The sequence below is a fragment of the Rana temporaria genome, chromosome 3 (assembly GCF_905171775.1).
Source record: "Rana temporaria chromosome 3, aRanTem1.1, whole genome shotgun sequence".
Classification (NCBI taxonomy): domain Eukaryota; kingdom Metazoa; phylum Chordata; class Amphibia; order Anura; family Ranidae; genus Rana; species Rana temporaria.
In genome coordinates, this window is record NC_053491.1 from 9,277,983 (window position 1) to 9,285,071 (window position 7,089).

Below are 7,089 nucleotides of genomic sequence, written 5' to 3' on the forward strand. Positions count from 1 at the left end.
CCCCTGCTGTGATATCTACAGACATCTCCCCCCCCCCCCCCCTGCTGTGATATCTACAGACATCTCCCCCCCCCGTGCTGTGATATCTACAGACATCTCCCCCCCCCCCCTGCTGTGATATCCACAGACATCTCCCCCCCCCTGCTGTGATATCCACAGACATCTCTCCCCCCCCCTGCTGTGATATCCACAGACATCTCTCCCCCCCCCCCTGCTGTGATATCCACAGACATCTCTCCCCCCCCCCCCTGCTGTGATATCCACAGACATCTCTCCCCCCCCCCCTGCTGTGATATCCACAGACATCTCTCCCCCCCCCCTGCTGTGATATCCACAGACATCTCTCCCCCCCCCTGCTGTGATATCCACAGACATCTCTCCCCCCCCCCCTGCTGTGATATCTACAGACATCTCTCCCCCCCCCCTGCTGTGATATCTACAGACATCTCTCCCCCCCCTGCTGTGATATGTACAGACATCTCCCCCCCCCCCTGCTGTGATATGTACAGACATCTCCCCCCCCCCTGCTGTGATATCTACAGACATCTCCCCCCCCCCTGCTGTGATATCTACAGACATCTCCCCCCCCCTGCTGTGATATCTACAGACATCTCCCCCCCCCCTGCTGTGATATCTACAGACATCTCCCCCCCCCCCCGCTGTAATATCCACAGACATCTCCCCCCCCCCCCCCCCCAACTGTAATTTTTTATTTTTATGTGGCTTTATCTATGAAGACCATACAGTCTTCTGAATCCTCCGATCGGCGCGGTCTCTCTGCACTTTTGCTTGTCATGCTTCTTCCTTCTTTTCACCGGCTGATTGATTTTCCTCCATACCGATGTGTGACACCTGTGATGTCACCGAGGCTTCCTCTAATTATAGGGACTCTGAGCTGTGACTCCAACCCACCAAATAATTGCTCCTTTTATATACACAGACGACCTGCACATTGAATGACGTGATCTGGTGAAACGCGCAGAACTTCCACGCGCTTTGAAGTCTCGGAATGCTTGTTTGATAAATTGGCACTGTAAGCTATTTTTATAGGATGAAGCCGGGTCTGTGTTTTATGACATGAATCATTTCCTGTCAGGTGGAATCTGTGAGTTCGGAAACTGGTGTGCCTGCGAAGATACCTCTCCTGCAAACGCACATACTCGTCCTTTTTTTATTTTGGGCGTTTCGCCATTCCCATAGTCTTAGGTCATGGGTGTCTGTTTAAAGTTTTTGCAAGTGATCAATCTTCGTTATTGTAAACCTCTGGACATTATTTTGTTTATGATTTATATATTTTTTCTTACGCTGAAAGGTAATGTGCTAGTATGCATGGCATACTAGCACATTATGTTAAACTTATAATAAAGGAGAAGTCCAGGCTGAGCTTGTTTTTGACTGGGCTTCTCCTCTGGGTCACAGGGGTGTAATTCGTTTTGCACGCCTGTGACCGTTTTCGGCAGAGAGCGGTCTGAGGTCCTCTCTGTGCTGACGTCGCCAAGAACAGTCCAGGCACCGTGTTTTCCGTCTTGGGAAGTCCTGGATCCGCCAGCGGCCTGAACTGATGGCCGCTTAGCCTCTCAGCGAGCCCCTCCCCGCCCCCACCACAGCTCACCGCTGCAATGAGCGTGCAGGTGCAGAGCAGACAGGCAGTAGCGCTCTGCTCGGGGAGATGGGAGGACCGAGCCATTGGCAGTGTTCAGTGGCTTGGTTCTCAGGCCCCGTTCACACCTAGGCGTATATACACCTGTAGTGTGAACGCCGCTGCCGCCCCGACACGCCAGAGGGATGCTTTAGCATTGCCCTCTATGGAGATGGTTCACATCTCCACGCCGAACGCCTGACGCCTGCCGCCTGAAAAAAGGTCCCGGACCTTTTTTTCAGGCGTCTTTCGGAGTTCGGCATAGGAGATGTGAACCATCTCCATAGAGGGGGTCACAGGCTGCATTCACAATCGCGGCGTTTTGCCGCCGCAATTCGCGGGACAAAACGCTGCGATTCAGTACGCTATAGTGTGAATGCATTATAAAAAAAAACACGCGGTTAACCACTTAAGACCCGGACCATTATCCAGGTTAAGGACCCTTTTTGCGATTCGGCACTGCGTCGCTTTAACGACGCGACGTGGCTCCCAAACAAAATTGGCGTTTTCTTTTTTCACAAATGGAGCTTTCTTTTGGTGGTATTTGATCACCTCTGCGTTTTTTTTTTTTTTTTTTGCGCGGCTCATAAAAATAGAGCGACAGTTTTGAAAAAAAATCTATATTTTACTTTTTGATACAAATATGCCCCAAAAAAAATATATATATATTTTTTTCCCCTCAGTTTAAGCCGATACGTATTCTTCTACCTATTTTTGGTAAAAAAAATCGCAATAAGCGTTTATCGATTGGTTTGCACAAAATTTATAGCGTTTACAAAATGGGGGATAGTTTTATGTCATTTTTATTAAAAAAAAAATTTTTTTTACTAATAGCGGCGATCAGCTATTTTATTTTTTATATTTTTTTTTTTTTTCGTGACTGCAACATTTTGGCGGACACTTTTGACACATTTTTGGGACCATTGTCATTTTCACAGCGAAAAGTGCTATAAAAATGCACCGATTACTGTGAAAACGACACATGCAGTTTAGAAGTTAACCACTAGGGGGTGTTGTAGGGGTTAAGTGTGACCTCATATGTGTTTCTAACTGTAGGGGGGGCGGGGCTGGACTTGTGACATCATTGATCGTCTTTCCCTATATCAGGGAACACACGATCACTGACTGTGCCACTGTGAAGAACGGGGAAGGTGTGTTTACACGCGCCTCTCCTCGTTCTTCAGCTCCTGAGACCGATCGCGGAGCTTCGGACCAGGGCGCGCGGCGGCGCGACCCACGGCTGGGCACTTAAAAGGGACGTACCCTTACGTAATGGTGCCAAGCCGTGCCACTCTGCCGACGTGTATCTGCGTTAGGCGGTCCTTAAGTGGTTAAATGAAGAGTTGAGATTTTAGTGCAGAAAGTCCGCTGTAGTGTCAGTCTGCTGCCTATCGTAGAATGCTGCGGAAGTCACGTGGCGGCCAACTGCGCATGCGCAATGCGTTTCAAAACGCAAGTGCGATGCGTTCCAATAGATTTACGACAGTACATACCAGCGAACCCGGCATTCAGGGCGACGGGGATGTTAAAGCGGGAGTTCACCCATTTAAAAAAAAAAAAAAATCTCCCCTTAGCTTCCTGCTCGTTCGGTCTAGGGGAATCGGCTATTTATATTAAAATAGGTGCAGTACTTACCCGTTTTCGAGATGCATCTTCTCCGTCGCTTCCGGGTATGGGTCTTCGGGAGCGGGCGTTCCTTCTTGAGTGACAGCCTTCCGAGAGGCTTCCGACGGTCGCATCCATCGCGTCACTCGTAGCCGAAAGAAGCCGAACGTCGGTGCGGCTCTATACTGCGCCTGCGCACCGACGTTCGGCTTCTTTCGGAAAATCGTGACGCGATGGATGCGACCGTCGGAAGCCTCTCGGAAACCTGTCACTCAAGAAGGACCGCCCATTCCCGAAGCCCATACCCGGAAGCGACGGAGAGGATGCGTCTCGTAAACGGGTAAGTACTGCACATATTTTAAAATAAATTGCCGATTCCCCTAGTAATAACGAGCAGGAAGCGAAGGGGGAAAAGTGCCCTCTAAGGGTGAACCCCCGCTTTAAGGAAAGAGCCTGGATGCCGACCGAGGTTTCACTGGTGTGTACTGTCGTGAATCCATTGGAACACATCGCGCTTGCGTTTGGAACGCATTGCGCAGTTGGCCACCACGTGACTTCCGCAGCATTCTAAGATGGGCAACAGAATGTGAAAATACACCGGTCTGGTATGGGAAGGAGAAGGCATGGATGACCGCTCCGCCCGGCATGGATGACCGCTCCGCCCGGCACAGACTCCACATCTATTCTTAGGTACGGTGTAACCCAACACACGGGTGCCTGACATTCCCTTCTGTAGCCGGCTCTCCGGTATATCTTGCATACGTTGCGTGTATCTGTATGTTGCGTTCATGTTGGAATGCGCACTGATATGCTCCGGGTTATATTTTTCCATGAAATCCCGGGCCGGATGAAAGGTTGGGAATGGGAGAGGCCGGTGGTTGCTTTCACAGAGCTCAATGTTGTGTTTTTTTTGGAGGGGAGTTCTGGGATCACAGCGGGAGAAGAGGGAGTGGATGGAAAAACATTTTTAAAAAAAAAGAGAGAAAGAAAAGAAAAAACATTTTGGGAGGTGCCAGACTTATATTAACCACTTCAGCCCCGGAAGATTTGGCTGCCCGATGACCGGGCCATTTTTTGTGATGCGGTACTGCGTCGCTTTAACAATTGTGCGGTCGTGCGACGTGGCTCCTGAACAAAATTGCCGTCCTTTTTTTTTCCCCCACAAATAGATTTCTTTTGGTGGTATTTGATCACCTTCTCGTGTGTTTTTTTAGCGCAAAAATTTGGAAAAAAAAAAACACTATCTCTGTTTATTTTTTGCTATAATAAATATCCCCAATTTTTTCATCAATTTTTTTTTTCCTCAGTTTAGGGCGATATGTATTCTTCTACATATTTTTGGTAAAAAAAAAATCGCAATAAGCGTTTATCGATTGATTTTGCGCAAAAGTTATAGCACAAAATAGGGGATAGATTTATGGTATTTTTATGCGTCTGACCCCTGTACCGTGCCTGCCCATGCCTCTGGCCCCTGTGCCGTGCCTGCCCATGCCTCTGGCCCCTGTGCCGTGTCTGCCCATGCCTCTGGCCCCTGTGCCGTGTCTGCCCATGCCTCTGGCCCCTGTACCGTGTCTGCCCATGCCTCTGGCCCCTGTGCCGTGTGCGCCCATGCCTCTGGCCCCTGTGCCGTGTGCGCCCATGCCTCTGGCCCCTGTGCCGTGTGCGCCCATGCCTCTGGCCCCTGTGCCGTGTGCGCCCATGCCTCTGGCCCCTGTGCCGTGTGCGCCCATGCCTCTGACCCCTGTGCCGTGTGCGCCCATGCCTCTGACCCCTGTGCCGTGTGCGCCCATGCCTCTGACCCCTGTGCCGTGTGCGCCCATGCCTCTGACCCCTGTGCCGTGTGCGCCCATGCCTCTGACCCCTGTGCCGTGTGCGCCCATGCCTCTGACCCCTGTGCCGTGTGCGCCCATGCCTCTGACCCCTGTGCCGTGTGCGCCCATGCCTCTGACCCCTGTGCGCCCATGCCTCTGACCCCTGTGCGCCCATGCCTCTGACCCCTGTGCGCCCATGCCTCTGACCCCTGTGCGCCCATGCCTCTGACCCCTGTGCGCCCATGCCTCTGACCCGTGTGCGCCCATGCCTCTGACCCGTGTGCGCCCATGCCTCTGACCCGTGTGCGCCCATGCCTCTGACCTGTATTGTAGAGGAATAGAAGGGACTGACCAGGTCGAATACTGGATGCTGGTTGCTTAGAACACTAAAATTACTGTAGCAGCAGCTGCTGCATTTCTCACCCTCGGCTTATACTCGCGTCAATACGTTTTCCCAGTTTTTTTGGGGGGTAAAATTAGGGGTCTGGGCTTATACTTGGGTTGGCTTATACTCGAGTATATACGGTAGTTTTAGTCTCATGCCGCATACACACGATCGGACATTCCGACGACAAAACGTGGATTTTTTTGTGGGAAATTCCGAACGTCAAGAACGCGGTGACGTAAGACGACACTAGAAATGAGACGTTCAATACCAGTCGTGTTAGTAGAAGTTTGAGAGACGATTCGCACTTTTCATTCAGTTACAGCGTGACGAATGTGCCATCTCCATTACGAGCGCTCGTTTTACCAGACCGAGCGCTCCCGTCTCGTACTTGATTCAGAGCATGCGTGGAATTATGTGTGTCGGAATTGTCGGAAAATTTGAGAACCAGCTCTCAAATTTTTGTTGTCTGACATTCCAACAGAAAATTGTCAGATGGAGCCTACTAACACGGTCGGAATTTCCGACAACAAGCTTGCATCGAAAATCCGGGCGCCAGGTCGCAATTGTGACTCCGCGCCCGCCGGTTATTGAGGCCGCTGCCTCAATTACCGGCCGTCGTGGGCCAGCCGTGATCGCGCAGCGGGGGAGGTGACGGCGGCACAGGATTCTGTGCCTCCTTCCGCCCCCACCGCGCGATCACCGGTAATTGAGGCCGCGGCCTTGTGAAGTCCCAAGCTTCCTTCTGTGACCTGGCACCATCTGGTGGTGGCTGTTGGCATTACAAGTAAAACCAGTGTCATTTTTCACTGCCATCTCCTACCCTCTAATTAGAACCCCCAAACATTATATATATTTTTTATTCTAACACCCTAGAGAATAGAATGGCGACCGTTGCAATACTTTCTGTCACACCATATTTGCGCAGCGGTCTTGCAAGCACACGTTTTTGGGGAAAAAAATACACTTTTTTTTTTTAATTAAAAAAGCAACAGTAAAGTTATCACAATTTTTTTTGTTTGTTTGTTTTTTTTTTTTTTTTTTTTATATTGTGAAAGATAATGTTACGCCGAGTAAATTGATACCCAACATGTCACGCTTCAAAATTGCGTCCGCTCGTGGAATGCCGACAAACTTTTACTCCATACGTAATCTCCATAGGCGACGTTTAAAAAATTCTACAGGTTGCATGTTTTGAGTTAGAGGATGTCTAGAGCTAGAATTATTGCTCTCGCTCTAACGATCGCGGCGATACCTCACATGTGTGGTTTGAACACCGTTTTCCTATGCGGGCGCTACTCACGTATGTAGCTCGTCGCGACGGGGCGCGTTTTCTGGCTCCTGACTTTTTTAGCTGGCTCTTAGATTCCAAGCAAATGTGTCAAACCCTGCATTAGTCTTGACTAAAATGCAATTTTTAGTTTTTAGTCGTATTTTAGTAGACTAAAATGTTTTAGTTGAAGAAATGAACACTGGTACGGGCTAATGGGGTCGCGCCGACTACTACAGTGATTTGATTTTCAGCTTTCCCCAGCGGCCCCTCGCATATGAGATCAGACATGCATTTCTCTACAAATGTAACTCTGCGATACGGATAATTCCTAAAGTTCAATTGAAGTGCATGGGGTCGCAGACCCAGAGGAGAAGCT